The following is a 17851-nucleotide window of genomic DNA, read 5'->3' on the forward strand; positions in this document are numbered from 1 at the left end:
GAGGTAGGAGAATGTGGAGGGGAGTGGGGGAGGGAAGTGGGGAGGGGAGTGGGGAGGGGAGTGGGGAGGGGTGTGGGGTAGGGGAGGGCAGTGATGAGGTGGAGTGAAGGGGATTAACGTGGGGAATGGGGGAGGGCAGTTGCGTTGGGGAGTTGGGTAGGGGAGAGCAGTCAGGAGGAGAAGGAAGGGGAGAAGGGGTGGTGAGTGTGGGAGGGAAGTGAGTTAGGGGAGTGGGGTCGGGGAGTGGGAAAGTGGAGTGGGATAGGAGAGTGGTGTAGGAGAGTGGGGTAGGGAGCGCAGTGAGGTGGTGGAGGTAAGGGGAGTGGGGGTGTGGAGTGGGGGAGGGGTGTAGTTTAGGGGTGTGGGGTAGGGGAGTGGGGTAGGGGAGTGGGGTAGGGGAGTGGGATAGGGGAGTTGGGTAGGGGAGCGCAGGGAGGAGGTGGAGGGAAGGGGAATCAGGGAGGGGAGTGGCGGAGGTATGTGAGTAGGGGATTGGGTACTGGAGTGCAGTGAGGTGGTCGAGGGAAGGGGAGTGGGGTAGGGGAGGGGGTTAGGAGAGGTGTGTAGGGAAGTGTGGGCGGGGAGTGAGGTAGGGGATTGGCAACGGGACTGGGGTAGTGGAATGGGGTAGGGGAGTGGGGTAGGGGTGTGGGGTAGGTGTGTGGGGTCGGGGTGTTGTGGAGGGGTGTGCGGTTGGGGAGTGGGGGAGGGTAGTGGAGGAGGGTATGTGTAGGATGGAAGTGCGGTAGAGTAGGGCAGTAAGGGGGTGGAGGTAAGCGGAGTTGGGTAGGGTGCGTGGTAGGGGAGTGGGCGAAGCGAGTTGGGAGGGTAGTGGGGGAGGTTAGTGTATGAGGGGTGTGGGGGAGGGGAGTGGGGGAGGGTAGTGGGGGAGCGGAGTGCGGTAGGGGTGTGGGGTAGGGGAGTGCGGGAGGGTAGTGGGGGATGGGAGTGTGGTAGGGGAGGGCAGTGAATAGGTGCAGGGAAGCGCAGAGGTGGACTGGAGTGGGGGGAGGGGAGTGGGAATGTGGAGTGGGATAGGGGTATGTGGAGTGGGATAGGGAAGTGGGATAGGGGAGCGCAGTGAGGAGGTGGAGGGAAGGGGAGTGTGTAAGTGGAGTGGGGGAGGTGTGCGGGGTAGGGGAGTTTGGTTGTGGAGGGAAGGGGAGTGGGGGAGGGTTGTGAGATAGGAGAGTTGTGGAGCGGAGTGGGGGATGGGAGTGGGGGAGGAGAGTGGGGGAGGAGAGTGGGGGAGGAGAGTGGGGGAGGAGAGTGGGGGAGGAGAGAGGGGGAGGAGAGTGGGGGAGGGGAGAGTGGGGGAGGGGAGAGGGGGAGGGGAGAGGGGTAGGGGAGTGGGGGAGGGGAGTGGGGAGGGGAGAGAGGTAGGGAGTGAGGGAGGAGAATGTGGAGGGGAGTGGGGGAGGGAAGTGAGGAGGGGAGTGCGGAGCGGTGTGGGGTAGGGGAGGGCAGTGATGAGGTGGAGTGAAGGGGAGTCGCGTGGGGAGTGGGGGAGGGCAGTGGCGTTGGGGAGTTGGGTAGGGGAGGGCAGTGAGGAGGAGAAGGAAGGGGAGTAAGGGAGGTGAGTGGGGTAGGGGAGCGCAGTGAGGTGGTGGAGGTCAGGGGAGTGGGGTGTGGAGTGGGGGTGTGGAGTGGGGGAGGGGTGTAGTTTAGGGGAGTGGTGTAGGGGAGTGGGATAGGGGAGTTGGGTAGGGGAGCGCTGGGAGGAGCTGGAGGGAAGGGGAATGAGGGAGGGGCATGATGGAGGTGTGTGGGTAGGGGAGCTGGGTACTGGAGTGCAGTGAGGAGGTGGAGGGAAGGGGAGTGGGGTCGGGGAGGGGGTTAGGAGAGGTGGGTAGGGAAGTGTGGGAGGCGAGTGAGGTCGGGGATTGGCAACGGGACTGGGGTAGTGGAATGGGGTAGGGGAGTGGGGTAGGGGTGTTGGGTAGGGGTGTTGGGTCGGGGTGTTGTGGAGGGGTGTGCGGTTGGGGAGTGGGGGACGGTAGTTTGGGATGGGAGTGTGGTAGAGTAGGGCAGTGAGGAGGTGGAGGTAAGCGGATTTGGGTAGGGGTGTGTGGTAGGGGAGTGGGCGAGGGGAGTTGGGAGGGGAGTGGGGGAGGTTAGTGTGAGGTTGTGTGGGGGAGGGGAGTGGGGGAGTGGAGTGCGGTAGGGGAGTGGGGTAGGGGAGTGCGGGAGGGTAGTGGGGGATGGGAGTGTGGTAGGGGAGGGCAGTGAAGAGGTGCAGGGAAGCGCAGAGGTGGACTGGAGAGGGGGGAGGGGAGTGTTGGAGGGGGTGTGCTAGGGGAAGTGGTTAGGGGAATGGGGGAGGGGAGTGGGGTAGCGGAGTTGGGGAGGGGAGTGAGTTATGGGAGTGGTGTAGGGGACTGGGAATATGGAGTGGGATAGGGGAGTGGGATAGGGGGAGCGCAGTGAAGAGGTGGAGGGAAGGGGAGTGTGTAAGTGGAGCGGGTGACGTGTGCGGGGTAGGGGAGGTGGGTTGTGGAGGGAAGGGGAGTGGCGGAGGTGTGTGAGGTAGGAGAGTTGGGGAGCGGAGTGGGGGAGGGGAGTGGGGGAGGGGAGTGGGGGAGGAGAGTGGGGGTGGAGAGGGGGAGGAGAGAGGGGGAGGGGAGAGTGGGGGAGAGGAGAGTGGGGGAGGGGAGAGTGGGGGAGGAGAGAGTGGGGGAGGGGCGAGTGGGGGAGGAGAGTGGGGGAGGGGAGAGTGGGGGAGGAGAGTGGGGGGGAGGGGAGAGTGGGGGAGGAGAGAGGGGGAGGAGAGAGGGGGAGGGGAGAGTGGGGGAGGAGAGAGTGGGGGAGGGGAGAGTGGGGGAGGAGAGTGGGGGAGGGGAGAGTGGGGGAGGAGAGTGGGGGGGAGGGGAGAGTGGGGGAGGGGAGAGTGGGGGAGGAGAGTGGGGGAGGAGAGTGGGGGGGAGGGGAGAGTGGTGGAGGAGAGAGGGGGAGGAGAGAGGGGGAGGGGAGAGGGGGATGTGAGTGGGGGAGGGGAGTGGGGGAGGGGGCGGGTGAGGGGAGCTGGTAGGGGAGTGTGGGAGGGGAGTGGGGGAGTGGAGTTGACGAGGGGAGTGGGGAGGGAAGTTGACGAGGGGTGTGGCGGAGGGGAGTTGACGAGGGGTGTGGCGGAGGGGAGTGGAATGAGAGGAGTGGAGTAGGGGAGTGGGTGAGGGGAGTGGGGGAGGGGAGTTGACGAGTGGTGCGGGGGAGGGGAGTGGGGGAGGGGAGCGGGGGAGGTGCGTTGGGGAGGGGAGTTGGGGAGGGGGAGGGGGAAGGGGATTAGCGGAGAGGAGAGGGGGAAGGGAGTGGGGTGGAGGAGTGGGAGAGGGGAGTGGGGTTTGTGAGTGCGGTAGGGGAGTGAGGGAGGGGAGTGGGGGACAGGGAATAGGGAGGGGAGTGGGGGACAGGGAATGGGTAGGGGTGTGGCATCAGTGAGTGGGGGCTTGGAGAGGGGAGTGGAGTGGGGGAGGGGTGTGGAGCGAATGGGAGTTGGGGAGTGGAGTGGGGGAGGTGTGTGAGGTAGGAGAGTTGGGTAGTGGAAGGCAGTGAGGAGGTGGAGGGGAGGGGAGTGGGCTAGGAAATTTGGGGAGCGGACAGCGGTAGGGGAGGGGAGTGGGGGAGCGGGGTGGGGTAGCGCAGTGGGGTAGCGGAGTGGGGTAGCGGAGTGGGGTAGCAGAGTGGGGTAGCAGAGTGGGGTAGCGGAGTGGGGTAGTGGAGTGGGGTAGCGGAGTGGGGCAGTGGAGTGGGGCAGGGGAGTGGGGCAGGGGAGTGGAGCAGGGGAGTGGGGCAGGGGGTTGGGGCAGCGGGTGAGGTGTCAGGGAGTGGGTGAGGGGAGTGGGGCAGCGGGTGTGGTGTCAGGGAGTGGGGGAGGGGAGTGGGAGTTGGGGAGGGGAGTGGGGTTGCGGAGTGGGGTTTGGGATAGTGGGGTTGGGGGAGTGCGGTTGGGGATGTGAGGAAGGGGGTGTGAGGTTTGGGGAGTGGGGATTGGGGAGTGGGGTTTCGGGAGTGGGGTTTGGGGAATGTGGCTGGGGCGTGGGGCTGGGGAGTGGGGCCGGGGAGTGCGAACGGGGAGTTGGGTCGGTGAGTGGAATAGGGGAGATGTGGAGGGGAGTGCGGTAGGGGAGTGGGGTAGGGGACTGCGGGAGGGTAGTGGGGGATGGGAGTGTGGTAGGGGAGGGCTGTGAAGGGGTGCAGGGAAGCGCAGAGGTGAACTGGAGTGGGGGGAGGGGAGTGTGGGAGGGGGTGGGCTAGGGGAATGGGAGAGGGGAATGGGGGATTTGAGTGGGGTAGTGGAGTTGGGAAGGGTAGTGGGGGAGGGGAGTGGGGGTTCAGGAGTGGGGGTGCGGAGTGGGGGTGCGGAGTGGGGGAGCGGAGTGGGGGAGCGGGGTAGGGGAGCGGGGTAGGGGAGCGGGGTAGGGGAGTTGTGAAGGGGAGTGAGGTATGGGAGTGGGGGAGTGGAGTGGGGTACGAGAGTGGGGGAGTGGAGTGGGGTACGAGAGTAGGGTAGTGGAGTGGGGGAGGGGAGTGTGGTACGGGAGGGCAGTGAGGAGGTGCAGGGATGCGGAGTGTTGGACGGGAGTGGGGGAGGGGAGTGGAGGATGGGAATGGGTGAGGAGAGTGGAGTGGGGCAGGAGGTGGGGGAGGGAAGTGGGGGAGGGGTGTTCAGGAGGAGAGTGGCGGAGGAGAGAGGGGGAGGGGAGTGTCGGAGGGGAGGGGAGTGGGGAGGGGTGTGTGGGAGGTTAGTGTGGGAGGGGAGCGGGGAAGGGGAGTTGGGGAGGAGAGTGAGGGAGTAGAGTGTGGTAGGAGAGTGGTGGAGGGACGTGAGGGAGGGGAGTGGGGGAGGGGAGTGTGGGAGAGGAGTTGACGAGGGGTGTGGGGGAGTGGTGTGGGGGAGGGGTGTGGGGGAGGGGAGCGGAGTAGGGGAGTGTGGTAGGGGAGTTGTGATGGGAGTGGGTGAGGGGAGTGGGGGACGGGAGTGGGGGAGGGGAGTGGGGGAGGGGAGTGGGGGAGGGGAGGGGAAGGGGAGGGGGAAGGGAAGTGGTTTAGGGGAGTGGGTAGGGGTGTGGGTAGGGGAGTTGAGGTAGGGAGTGCGGTAGGGGAGTGGGGTAGGGGAATGCGGGAGCGTAGTGGGGGATGGGAGTGTGGTAGGGGAGGGCAGTGAAGAGGTGCAGGGGAGCGCAGAGGTGGACTGGAGTGGGGGGAGGGGTTTGTCGGACGGGGTGGCTAGGGGAGGGTGGCTAGGGGAGGGGGGTAGGGAAATGGTGGAGTCGAGAGGGGTAGTGGAGTTGGGGAGGGGAGTGAGTTAGGGGCGTGGCATAGGGAAGTGGGAAAGTGGAGTGGGATAGGGAGCGCAGTGAGGAGGTGGAGGGAAGGGGAGTGGGTGACTGGAGTTGGGGACGTGTGTGGGGTAGGGGAGTTGGGTTGTGGAGGGCAGTGAGGAGGTGGAGGGAAGGGGAGTGGGGGAGGGGTGTGAGGTAGGAGAGTTGGGGAGCGGAGTGGGGGTTAGGAGTGTGGTGGGGAGGGCAGTGAGGAGGTGCACAGAAGCGGAGTGTTGGACGGGAGGGGAGTGGGGGATGGGAGTGGGGGAGGGGAGTGGGGGAGGGGAGAGGGGGAGGGGAGAGGGGGAGGGGAGTGGTGTAGGGGAGTGGGGTAGGGGAGTTGTGGATGGGAGATAGGTATGGGAGTGGGGGTGTGGAGTGGGGGAGGGGACTGGGGTTGGGGAGTGGGGTGGGGTAGAGGTGTGGGGGAGTGGAGTGGGGGAGTGGAGTGGGGGAGTGGAGTGGTGGTGGGGAGTGTGGTACGGGAGGGCAGTGAGGAGGTGCAGGGATGCGAAGTGGGGGAGGAGAGTGGGGGAGGGGAGTGGGGGAGGGGAGGGGAGTGGGGGAGGGGAGTGGGGGAGGAGAGTGGGGAGGAGAGTTGTGTAGGGGAGTGGAGCAGGGGAGGGGGTGGGGGAGGGGAGTGGGGGAGGGGTGTTGGGGAGGAGAGTGGCGGAGGAGAGAGGGGGAGGGGAGTGTCGGAGGGGAGCGGAGTGCGGAGGGGTGTGGGGGAGGTTAGTGTGGGAGGGGAGGGGATCTGGGGAGGTGAGAGAGGGAGTAGAGTGTGGGAGGAGAGTGGCAGAAGGGAGTTGGGGAGGGGAGTGGGGGAGGGGAGAGGTGGAGGGGAGTGGGGGAGTGGAGTGGGGGATGGGGGTTGACGAGGGGTGTGGGGGAGGGGAGTGGCTTACGGGAGTGGGGGAGGGGAGTGGGGGAGGGGAGTGGGGGAGGGGAGTTGACGAGGGGTGTGGGGGAGGGGAGCGGGGCAGGGTAGTGGTGGAGGGGAGCGGGGGAGGGGTGCGAAGGAGGGGCGTTGGGGAGGGGAGTTGGGGAGGGGGAGGGGGAAGGGGATTTGCGGAGAGGAGAGGGGGCAGGGAGTGGGGTGGAGGAGTGGGAGAGGGGAGTGGGGTTTGTGAGTGCGGTGGGGGAGTGAGGGAGGGGGTGGGGGACAAGGAATGGGTAGGGGAGTGGCGTCAGTGAGTGGGGACTTGGTGAGGTGACTGGAGTGGGGGAGGGCAGTGGAGGGAATGGGAGTTGGGGAGTGAAGTGGGGGAGGTGTGTCAGGTAGGAGAGTTGGGTAGTGGAAGGCAGTGAGGAGGTGGAGGGCAGGGGAGTGGGCTAGGAAAGTTGGGGAGCGGACTGCGGTAGGGGAGGGGAGTGGGGGAGCGGAGTGGGGTAGCGGAGTGGGGTAGCAGAGTGGGGTAGCGGAGTGGGGCAGGGGAGTGGGTCAGGGGAGTGGAGCAGGGGAGTGGAGCAGGGGAGTGGAGCAGGGGAGTGGAGCAGGGGACTGGGGCAGGGGACTGGGGCAGGGGAGTGGGGCAGCGGGTGAGGTGTCAGGGGGGAAGGGGAGTGGGGATGGGAGTGGGGAAGGGGAGTGGGGCAGCGAGTGTGATGTCAGGGAGTGGGTGAGGGGAGTGGGGTTGGGGAGTGGGGTTGGGGGAGTGGGGTTGGGGGAGTGGGGTTGGTGGAGTGGGGTTTGGGGAGTGGGGTTTGGGGAGTGGGGTTTGGGGAGAGGGGCGGGGGAGTGGGGTCGGGGAGTGGGGTCGGGGAGTGGGGTCGGGGAGTGGGATCGGGGAGTGGGGGAGTGGAGAGCGGTAGTGGTGTGAGGTAGGGGAGTAGGGTAGGGGAGTGGGGGAGGGGAATGGGAGATGGGAGTGGGGTAGTGGAGTTGGGTAGGGTAGTGGGTGAGGGGAGTGGGGTGGGTAGTGGGGGTGCGGAGTGGGGGAGTGGGGATGCGGAGTGGGGGAGTGGAGTGGGGGAGTGGGGGAGTGGGGTAGGGGAGTGGGGCAGGGCAGTTGTGGAGGGGAGTGAGGTATGGGAGTGGGGGAGTGGAGTGGGGTACGAGAATGGGGGAGTGGAGTGGGGTACGAGATTGGAGTAGGTGAGTGGGGGAGGGGAGTCTGGTACGGGAGGGCAGTGAGGAGGTGCAGGCATGCGGAGTGGTGGACGGGAGTGGGGGAGGGGAGAGGGGGATGGGAGTGGGTGAGGACAGTGGAGTGGGGGAGGGCCTGGGGGAGGGGAGTGGGGGAGGGGTGTTCGTGAGGAGAGTGTGGGAGGGGAGCGGGGATGTGGAGTTGGGGAGGTGAGTGAGGGAGTAGAGTGTGGTAGGAGAGTGGCGGAGGGCGTGAGGGAGGGGAGTGGGGGAGAGGAGTGGGGGAGGGGAATTGACGAGGGGTGTTGGGGAGGGGTGTGGGGGAGGGATGTGAGGGAGGGGTGTGGTGGAGAGGAGCGGAGTAGGGGAGTGGGGGAGGGGAGTTTGTGATGGAAGTGGGGGAGGGGAGTGGGGGAGGGGAGTGGGGGAGGGGAGTTGGGGAGGGGAGTGGGAAGGGGAGTGGTTTAGGGGAGTGGGGTGGGGAGTTGAGTTAGGGAGTGGGGGAGAGGAGTGATGTGATGATTTGGAGTCGTGTAGGGGAGTTGTGGAGGGGAGTGCGGTAGGGGAGTGGGGGCGTGGAGTGCGGTAGGGGAGTGGGGTAGGGGAATGCGGGAGCGTAGTGGGGGATGGGAGTGTGTTGGGGAGGGCAGTGAAGAGATGCAGGCGAGCGCAGAGGTGGACTGGAGTGGGGGGAGGGGAGTGTGGGAGGGGTTGGCTAGGGGAGGGGGTTAGGGGAATGGTGGAGTGGAGAGGGGTAGTGGAGTTGGGGAGGGGAGTGAGTTAGGGGAGTGGGGTAGGGAAGTGGGAAAGTGGAGTCGGATAGGGCAGTGGGATAGTGGAATGGGATAGGGGAGTGGGATGGGGAGTGGGATAGGGGAGTGGGATCGGGGAGCGCAGTGAGGAGATGGAGGGAAGGGGAGTGGGTGAGTCGAGTTGGGGAAGTGTGTGGGGTAGGGGAGTTGGGTTGAGGAGGGCAGTGAGGAGGTGGAAGGAAGGGGAGTGGGGGAGGGGTGTGAGGAAGGAGAGTTGGGGAGCGGAGTGGGGGATGGGAGTGTGGTAGGGGAGGGCAGTGAGGAGGTGCAGGGAAGCGGAGTGTTGGACGGGAGGGGAGTGGGGACGGAAGTGGGGGAGGGGTGAGGGGGAGGGGAGGGGAGTGGGGGAGGAGTGTCGGGAGTGGAGTGGGCGAGGGGTGTGGGGGAGTGGAGTGGGGGAGGGGAGTGGGGGAGGGGAGTGGGCGAGGGGAGTGGGGGAGGGGAAGGGGGAGGGTTGTGCGGCGGAGTGGGGGAGGGGAGTGGGGGAGGGGTGTGGGGGAGCCGGTGTGGTGTCAGGGAGTGGGGGAGGGGAGCGGGGGAGGGGAGCGGGGGAGGGGAGTGGGTTAGTGGAGTGGGGGAGGTGAGTGGGGTAGGGGAGTGGGGTTGGTGTGTGATGATGGGGAGTGGGGTAGGGGATTGGTGGAGGGGAGTGCGGGAGTGGAATACGCTACTGGAGTACGGTAGGGGAGTGGGGTAGGGGAGTGGTGTAGGGGAGTGGGGTAGGGGTATGCGTGAGGATAGTGAGGGATGGGAGTGTGGTAGGGGAGGGCAGTGAAGAGGTACAGGGAAGCGCAGAGGTGGACTGGAGTGGGGGCAGGTGACTGTGGGACGGGGTGGGATAGGGGAGTGGGATAGGGGAATGGCATTGGGGAGCGCAGTGATGAGGTGGAGGGAAGGGGAGTGGGTGACTGGAGTTGGGGACGTGTGTGGGGTAGGGGAGTTGGGTTGTGGAGGGCAGTGAGGAGGTGGAGGGAAGGGGAGTGGGGGAGGGATGTGAGGTCGGAGAGTTGGGGAGGGGTGTCGGGAGTGGAGTGGGGGAGCGGATTTGGGGAGCGGAGTGGGGTAGGGGAGTGGGGTAGGGGAGTTGTGGATGGGAGATAGGTATGGGAGTGGGGGTGTGGAGTGGGGGAGGGGAGTGGGGTAGGGGAGTGGGGTATGGGACTGGGGAGGGGAGTGGGGGAGGGGAGTGGGGGAGGGGAGTGGGGTGGGGTAGAGGAGTGGTGGAGGGGAGGGGGTGTGAGGAGTGGGGGAGTGGAGTGGGGGAGTGGAGTGGAGGAGTAGAGTGGGGGATTGGAGTGGGGTTGAGGAGTGTGGTACGGGAGGGCAGTGAGGAGGTGCAGGGATGCGGAGTGGGGGAGGAGAGTTGTGTAGGGGAGTGGGGGAGGGGAGTGGGGGAGGAGAGTGGGGGAGTAGAGTGGGGGAGGAGAGTTGTGTGGGGGAGTGGAGCAGGGGAGGGGGTGGGGGAGGGGAGTGGGGGAGGGGAGTTGGGGAGGGGTGTTGGGGAGGAGAGTGGCGGAGGAGGGAGGGGGAGGGGAGTGTCTGAGGGGAGCGGAGTGCGGAGGGGTGTGGGGGAGGTTAGTGTGGGAGGGGAGCGGGGGAGGGGAGCGGGGGAGTGGAGCGGGGGAGGGGATCTGGGGAGGTGAGAGAGGGAGTAGAGTGTGGGAGGAGAGTGGCGGAAGGGAATTGGGGAGGGGGGTGGGGGAGGGGATTGGGGAGGGGGGTTGACGAGGGGTGTGGGGGAGGGGAGTGGGTTACGGGAGCGGAGTAGGGGAGTGGGGGAGGGTAGTGGGGGAGGGGAGTGGGGGAGGGGAGTTGACGAGGGGTGTGGGGGAGGGGAGTGGGGGAGGGGAGCGGGGGAGGGGAGCGGGGGAGGGGAGTGGCGGAGGGGAGCGGGGAGGGGAGCGAGGGACGGGCGTTGGGGAGGGGAGTTGGGGTGGAGGAGTGGGGGAGGGGAGTGGGGTTTGTGAGTGCGGTAGGGGAGTGCGGGTGGGGGGTGAGGGACAGGGAATGGGTAGGGGAGTGGCGTCAGTGAGTGGGGGCTTGGAGAGGGGAGTGGAGTGGGGAGGGGTGTGGAGTGAATGGGAGTTGTGGAGTGGAGTGGGGGAGGTGTGTGAGGTAGGAGAGTTGGGTAGTGGAAGGCAGTGAGGAGGTGGAGGGGAGGGGAGTGGGCTAGGATAGTTGGGGAGCGGACTGCCATAGGGGAGGTGAGTGGGGGAGCGGAGTGGGGGAGCGGAGTGGGGTAGCAGAGTGGCGTAGCAGAGTGGGTCATGGAGTGGGGCAGGGGAGTGGGGCAGGGGAGTGGATCAGGGGAGTGGAGCAGGGGACTGGGGCAGGGGAGGGGAGTGGGGGAGGGGAGTGGGGAAGGGGAGTGGGGCAGCGGGTGTGGTGTCAGGGAGTGGGGGAGGGGAGTGGGGTTGGGGAGGGTGGTTGGGGGAGTGGGGTTGGGGAGAGGGGCCGGGGAGTGGGGTCGGGGAGTGGGGTTGGGAGTGGGATCGGGGAGATGTGAAGGGGAGTGCGATAGGGGAGTGGGGGAGTGGAGAGCGGTAGTGGTGTGCGGTAGGGGAGTGGGGTAGTGGAGTTGGGTAGGGTAGTGGGGGAGGGGAGTCGGGAGAGGGGGTGCGGAGTGGGGGTGCGGAGTGGGGGAGTGGGGGAGTGGGGTAGGGGAGTGGGGACGGGGTGCGGGGTCGGGGTGTGGCGTCGGGTGTGGGGTCTGGGAGTGGGGTAGTGGAGTTGGAGGGCGGCGTGAGTTAGGGGAGTGGGGTAGGGAAGTGGGAAAGTGGAGTGGGATAGGGGAGTGGGATAGGGGAGTGGGATAGGGAAGCGCAGTGAGGAGGTGGAGGGAAGGGGAGTGGGATAGGGGAGTGGGGGAGGTGTGTGGGGTAGGGCAGTTGGGTTGTGGAGGGCAGTGAGGAGGTGGAGGGAAGGGGATTGGGGGAGGGGTGTGAGGTAGGAGAGTTGGGGAGCGGAGTGGGGGATGGGAGTGTTGTAGGGGAGGGCTATGAGGAGGTACAGGGAAGCGGAGTGGTGGACGGGAGGGGAGTCGGGTAGTGGAGAGGGGCAGAGGAGAGGGGGAGGGGGGTCGGGGAGGGGATTGGGGGAGGAGAGTTGGGGAAGGGAGTCGGTCTGGGAGTGGAGTGGGGGAGTGGAGTGGGGGCGTGGAGTGTGGGCGTGGAGTGGGGAGGGATGTGAGGGTGGTTAGTGGGGGAGGGGAGTGGGGGAGGGGTGCGGGGGAGGGCAGGGCGGAAGGGGTGTGCGGGAGGGGAGTGCGGGAGGGGAGTGGGGGAAGGGGAGTTGGTGAGGCAAGATGGTGAGGGGAGATAGTGAGGGGACATGGTGAGGGTAGATAGTGCGGGGTGTTGGGGAGGGGAGCTGGGGAGGGGACCTGGGGAGGGGACATGGGGAGGGGACATGGGGAGGGGACATGGGGAGGGGTCTTGGGGAGGGGACTTGGGGAGGGGACTTGGGGAGGGGACTGGGGGAGGGGACTTGGGGTAGAGGAGTGGGCTAAAGGTGTGGGGTAGAGGAGTGGGGTAGAGGAGTGGGGAAGGAGTTTTGCAGAGATGAGAGGGGAGGAGAGAGGGGAGGAGAGAGGGGGAGGGGAGAGGGGGAGGGGAGAGGGGGAGGGGAGTGGGGGAGGGCAGTGGGGGAGGGGAGTGGGGGAGGGTAGTGGAGTGGGGGAGGGGAGTGATGTAGGGGAGTGATGTAGGGGAGTGGGGGATGTGTGGTGTAGGAGAGTTGGGGACTGGAGCACAGTGAGGATGTGGAGAGAAGTGGAGCGAGGGAGGGGCCTGGGTGAGGTGTTTGGGGTAGGTGAGTTGGGGACCGGGGTGCAGTGAGGAAGTGGAGGGAAGGGGAGTGGGGAAGGGGAGTGGGGTAGGAGAGGTGACTAGGGGAGTATGGGAGGGGAGTGAGGTAGGTAATTGGGGACTGGAGTGGGGTAGTGGAGTGGGGTAGTGGAGTGGGGTAGTGGAGTGGGGCAGTGGTGTGGGGGAGGGGAGTGGCGGAGGGTAGCGGGGGATGGGAGTGGGGAGGGGAGTTGGGGATTGGGGAGGGGAGTTTTGGAGGGGAGTGTGATAGGGGAATTGGGAGGAGAGTGGGGTAGGGGAGAGGTGCAGGGGAGTGGGGGAGGGGATTTGGGGGTGGGGTGTTTGGGAGTGGGGGAGGGGAGTGGGTGAGGGGAGAGGGTGAGGGGAGTGGGTGAGGGGAGTTGGGGAGGGGAGTTGGGGAGGGATCTGGGGGTGGTGTGAGGGGGAGGGGAGTTGGGGAGGGGAGTGGGGTTGGGGACTGGTGGAAGTGGGGGAGGGCAGTGAGGAGGTGGAGTGAAGGGGAGTGGCATGGGGAGTGGGCAGGGCAGTGCCGTAGGGGAGTTGGGTAGGGGAGGGCAGTGTGGAGGAGAAGGAAGGGGAGTAGGGGAGGGGATTGGAGGACAGTGAGGAGGTGGAGGAAAAGGGAGTGGGGAGGGGAGTGGTGTAGGGGTGAGGGGTAGGGGAGATGGTTAGGGGAGTGGGGGCGGGGAGTGGGGGAGGGGGAGGGGAGAGAGGTAGGGGAGTTGGCGAGCGGAGTGGGGTAGGGGTAGGTGTGTGGGGGAGGGGAGTGGGGGAGGGGAATGGGGAGGGGAGTGTGGAGGGGAGTGGGGGAGGGGGAGGGGAGAGAGGTAGGGGAGTTGGGGAGCGGAGTGGGGTAGGGGTAGGGGTGTGGGGGAGGGGAGTGGGGGAGGGGAATGGGGAGGGGAGTGTGGAGGGGAGTGGGGGAGGGGGAGGGGAGAGAGGTAGGGGAGTTGGGGAGCGGAGTGGGGTAGGGGTAGGGGTGTGGGGGAGGGGAGTGGGGGAGGAGAATGGGGAGGGGAGTGTGGAGGGGATTGGGGGAGGGGAGTGGGGTACGGGAGGGCAGTGAGGAGGTGCAGGGATACGGAGTGGTGGACGGGAGCGGGGGAGGGGTGTGGGGGAGGGGATCGGGGGAAGTGAGTGGGCGGAGAGGAGTTGGGGGAGTGGATTTGGGGAGTGGAGTGGGAGAGGGGAGTGGGGTAGGGGAGTGGGGGAGGGGAGTGGGGAGCGGAGTTGGGGAGGGGAGTTGGGGAGGGGAGTTGGGGAGGGGAGTTGGGGAGGGGAGTGGGGTAGTGAAGTGGGGGAGGGGAGTGAGGGATGGGAGTGAGGGAGGGGAGTTGACGAGGGGATTGAGGGAGGGGAGTGGGGGAGGGTGTTGGGGAGGGGAGGGGGAAGGGGAATGGTTTAGGGGAGTGGGGGAGGGGAGTTGAGTCAGTGAGTGTGGGAGAGGAGTGGGGAAGGGGAGATGCGGTGAGGAGAGACAGAGGGGAGTGGGGTGGAGGAGTGGGGGGAGGGGAGTGGGAGAGGGGAATGGGGGATGGGAGTGGGGGAGGGGAGTAGGGGGAGGGGAGTTGGGGGGGGAGTTGGGGAGGGTAGTCGGGTAGGGGAGTTGGGGAGTTGAGTGGGGGAGTTGAGTAGGGGAGTTGAGTGTGGGAGGGATATGTGGGAGGGGAGTGTAGGAGGGGAGTGTGGAAGGGGAGTGTGGAAGGGGAGTGTGGAAGGGGAGTTGGGGTGGGGAGTTGGGGTGGGGAGTTGGGGAGGGGAGTTGGGGAGGGTAGTTGGGGAGGGTAGTTGGGGAGGTTAGTGGGGGAGGGAAGTGAGGGAGGGGAGTGTGGAAGGGGAGTGGTGGAGGGGAGTGCGGTCGTGGAGTGCAGTAGGGGAGTGCGGTAGGGGTGTGTGGTAGGGGAGTGGGGGTGTGGAGTGGAGTAGGGGCGTTGTGTAGTGGAGGGTAGTGAGGATTTGGAGGGAAGGGGAGTGGGATAGTGTATTGGGGGAGGGGAGTGGGCGAGGGGTGTGTGTTATGTGAGTGAGGTAGGGGAGTCTGGTAGGGGAGTGGGGAGGGGAGTGAGGTAGGGTAATCGGGGTAGGGGAGTGGATGACGTGCGTGGGGTGGGGAGGGGAGTGGGGGAGTGGAGTGAGTTAGGGGAGTGGGGGAGGGGAGTGGGGAGGGGAGTGGTGGAGCGGAGTGGGGAAGGGGAGTGCGGTAGGGGAGTGCGGTAACGAGTGGGATAGGGGAGTGGGGTAGGGGTGTGGTGATTTGGAATGGGGTAGTGGAGTTGTTGTGGGAAGTGGGGGAGTGGAGTGCGGTAGGGGAGTGCGTGAGGGTAGTGGGTGATGGGAGTGTGGCAGGAGAGGGCTGTGAAGAGTGGCAGGGAAGCGCAGAGGTGGACTGGAGTGGGGGGAGGGGAGTGTGGGGGGGAGGGGTGTGTGGGAGGGGGTGGCTAGGGGAGGGGGGTAGGGGAATGTGGGAGGGGAGTGGGGTAGTGGAGTTGGGGTGCGGAGTGAGTTAGGGGAGTGGGGTAGGGATGTGGTAAAGTGGAATGGGATAGGGGAGTGGCATAGGGGAGTGGGATAGGGGAGTGGGGGAGGTGTGTGGGGTAGGGGAGTTGGGTTGTGGAGCGCAGTGAGGAGGTGGAGGGAAGGGGAGTGGGGAAGGGGTGTGAGGTAGGAGAGTTGGGGAGTGGAGTGGGGGATGGGATTGTTGTAGGGGAGGGCAGTGAGGAGGTGCAAGGAAGCGGAGTGGTGGACGGGAGGGGAGTGGGGTAGTGGAGAGGGGCAGGGGAGAGGGGGAGGGGAGTCTGGAAGGGGATTGGGGAGGAGAGTTGGGGAGGGGAGTGGGTGGGGTAGTGGAGTGGGGGAGTGGAGTGGAGTGGGGGAGTGGGGTCTGGGGAGAGGGGTGAGGGGAGTGTGGGGAGGGGAGTTGGGGGAGGGGTGTGGGGGAGGGGAGTGGGGGAGGGGAGGTGGGGAGGGGAGTGGGGAGGGGAGTGGGGAGGGATGTGAGGGTAGTTAGTGGGGGAGGGGAGTGGGTGAGGGGAGTTGGGGAGGGGAGCGGGGGAGGGGAGCGGGGGAGGGGAGAGCGGGAGGGGTGTGCGGGAGGGGAGTGGGATAGGGGAGTGAGGAATGGGAGTGAGGGAGGGGAGTGGGGGAAGGGGAGATGGTGAGGGGAGTTGGGGAGGTGACCTGGGAAGGGGACCTGGGGAGGGGACTTGGGGAGGGTACTTGGGGTAGAGGAGTGGGGAGGGAGTTTTGCAGAGATGAGAGGGGGAGGAGAAAGGGGGAGGAGAGAGGGGGAGGGGAGTGGGGGAGGTATGTGGGGTAGGGGAGTTGGGGACTGGAGCACAGTGAGGATGTGGAGAGAAGTGGAGTGAGGGAGGGGCTGGGGGAGGTGTGTGGGGTAGGGGAGTTGGGGACTGGAGTGCAGTGAGGAGGTGGAGGTAAGGGGAGTGGGGAAGGGGAGTGGGGAAGGGGAGTGGGGAAGGGGAGTGGGGAAGGGGAGGTGGGTAGGGGAGTATGGGAGGGGAGTGAGGTAGGTAATTGGGGATGGGAGTGGGGTAGCGGAGTGGGGTAGTGGAGTGGGGTAGCGGAATGGGGTAGTGGAGTGGGGTAGGGGTGTGGGGCAGGGGTGTGGGGCACGGGTGTGGGGGAGGGGAGTGGGGGAGGGGAGTGGCGGAGGGTAGAGGGGGATGGGAGTGGGGAGGGGAGTTGGAGAGTGGGGGAGGGGTGTTTTGGAGGGGAGTGTGACAGGGGAGTTGGGGTGGGGAGTTGGGGTGGGGAGTTGGGGAGGGGAGTTGGGGAGGGTAGTTGGGGAGGGTAGTTGGGGAGGTTAGTGGGGGAGGGAAGTGAGAGAGGGGAGTGTAGGAGGGGAGTGTGGAAGGGGAGTGTGGAAGGGGAGTGTGGAAGGGGAGTTGGGGTGGGGAGTTGGGGTGGGGAGTTGGGGAGGGGAGTTGGGGAGGGTAGTTGGGGAGGGTAGTTGGGGAGGTTAGTGGGGGAGGGAAGTGAGGGAGGGGAGTGTGGAAGGGGAGTGTCGAAGGGGAGTGTCGAAGGGGAGTTGGGGTGGGGAGTTGGGGTGGGGAGTTGGGGAGGGGAGTTGGGGAGGTTAGTGGGGGAGGGAAGTGAGGGATGGGAGTGTGGAAGGGGAGTGGTGGAGGGGAGTGCGTTCGTGGAGTGCAGTAGGGGAGTGCGGTAGGGGTGCGTGGTAGGGGAGTGGGGGTGTGGAGTGGAGTGGGGCGTTGTGTAGTGGAGGGCAGTGAGGATTTGGAGGGAAGGGGAGTGGGATAGTGTATTGGGGGAGGGGAGTGGGCGAGGGGTGTGTGTTATGTGAGTGAGGTAGGGGAGTCTGGTAGGGGAGTGGGGAGGGGAGTGAGGTAGGGTAATCGGGGTAGGGGAGTGGATGACGTGCGTGGGGTGGGGGAGGGGAGTGGGGGAGTGGAGTGAGTTAGGGGAGTGGGGGAGGGGAGTGGGGGAGGGGAGTGGTGGAGCGGAGTGGGGAAGGGGAGTGCGGTAGGGGAGTGCGGTAACGAGTGGGATAGGGGAGTGGGGTAGGGGTGTGGTGATTTGGAATGGGGTAGTGGAGTTGTTGTGGGAAGTGGGGGAGTGGAGTGCGGTAGGGGAGTGCGTGAGGGTAGTGGGTGATGGGAGTGTGGCAGGAGAGGGCTGTGAAGAGTGGCAGGGAAGCGCAGAGGTGGACTGGAGTGGGGGAGGGGAGTGTGGGGGGGAGGGGTGTGTGGGAGGGGGTGGCTAGGGGAGGGGGTAGGGGAATGTGGGAGGGGAGTGGGGTAGTGGAGTTGGCAAGCGGAGTGAGTTAGGGGAGTGGGGTAGGGATGTGGTAAAGTGGAATGGGATGGGGGAGTGGCATAGGGGAGTGGGATAGGGGAGTGGGGGAGGTGTGTGGGGTAGGGGAGTTGGGTTGTGGAGGGCAGTGAGGAGGTGGAGGGAAGGGGAGTGGGGAAGGGGTGTGAGGTAGGAGAGTTGGGGAGTGGAGTGGGGGTTGGGAGTGTTGTAGGGGAGGGCAGTGAGGAGGTGCAGGGAAGCGGAGTGGTGGACGGGAGGGGAATGGGGTAGTGGAGAGGGGCAGGGGAGAGGGGGAGGGGAGTCGGGAAGGGGATTGGGGAGGAGAGTTGGTGAGGGGAGTGGGTAGGGTAGTGGAGTGGGGGAGTGGGGTGGGGGAGTGGAGTGGGGGAGTGGAGTGGAGTGGGGGAGTGGGGTGTGGGGAGGGGGGTGAGGGGAGTGTGGGGAGGGAAGTTGGGGGAGGGGTGTGGGAGAGGGGAGTGGGGGAGGGGAGGTGGGGAGGGGAGTGGGGAGGGGAGTGGGGAGGGATGTGAGTGTAGTTAGTGGGGGAGGGGAGTGGGTGAGGGGAGTTGGGGAGGGGAGTAGGTGAGGGGAGCAGGGGAGGGGAGCGGGGGAGGGGAGAGCGGGAGGGGTGTGCGGGAGGGGAGTGGGATAGGGGAGTGAGGAATGGGAGTGAGGGAGGGGAGTGGGGTAAGGGGAGATGGTGAGGGGAGTTTGGGAGGTGACCTGGGAAGGGGACCTGGGGAGGGGACTTGGGGAGGGTACTTGGGGTAGAGGAGTGGGGTAGAGGAGTGCGGTAGAGGAGTGGGGAAGGAGTTTTGCAGAGATGAGAGGGGGAGGAGAAAGGGGGAGGAGAGAGGGGGAGGGGAGTGGGGGATGTATGTGGGGTAGGTGAGTTGGGGACTGGAGCACAGTGAGGATGTGGAGAATAGTGGAGTGAGGGAGGGGCTGGGGGAGGTGTGTGGGGTAGGGGAGTTGGGGACTGGAGTGCAGTGAGGAGGTGGAGGTAAGGGGAGTGGGGAA

The sequence above is a fragment of the Heterodontus francisci genome, unplaced genomic scaffold (assembly GCF_036365525.1).
Source record: "Heterodontus francisci isolate sHetFra1 unplaced genomic scaffold, sHetFra1.hap1 HAP1_SCAFFOLD_200, whole genome shotgun sequence".
NCBI classification, from domain to species: Eukaryota; Metazoa; Chordata; class Chondrichthyes; order Heterodontiformes; family Heterodontidae; genus Heterodontus; species Heterodontus francisci.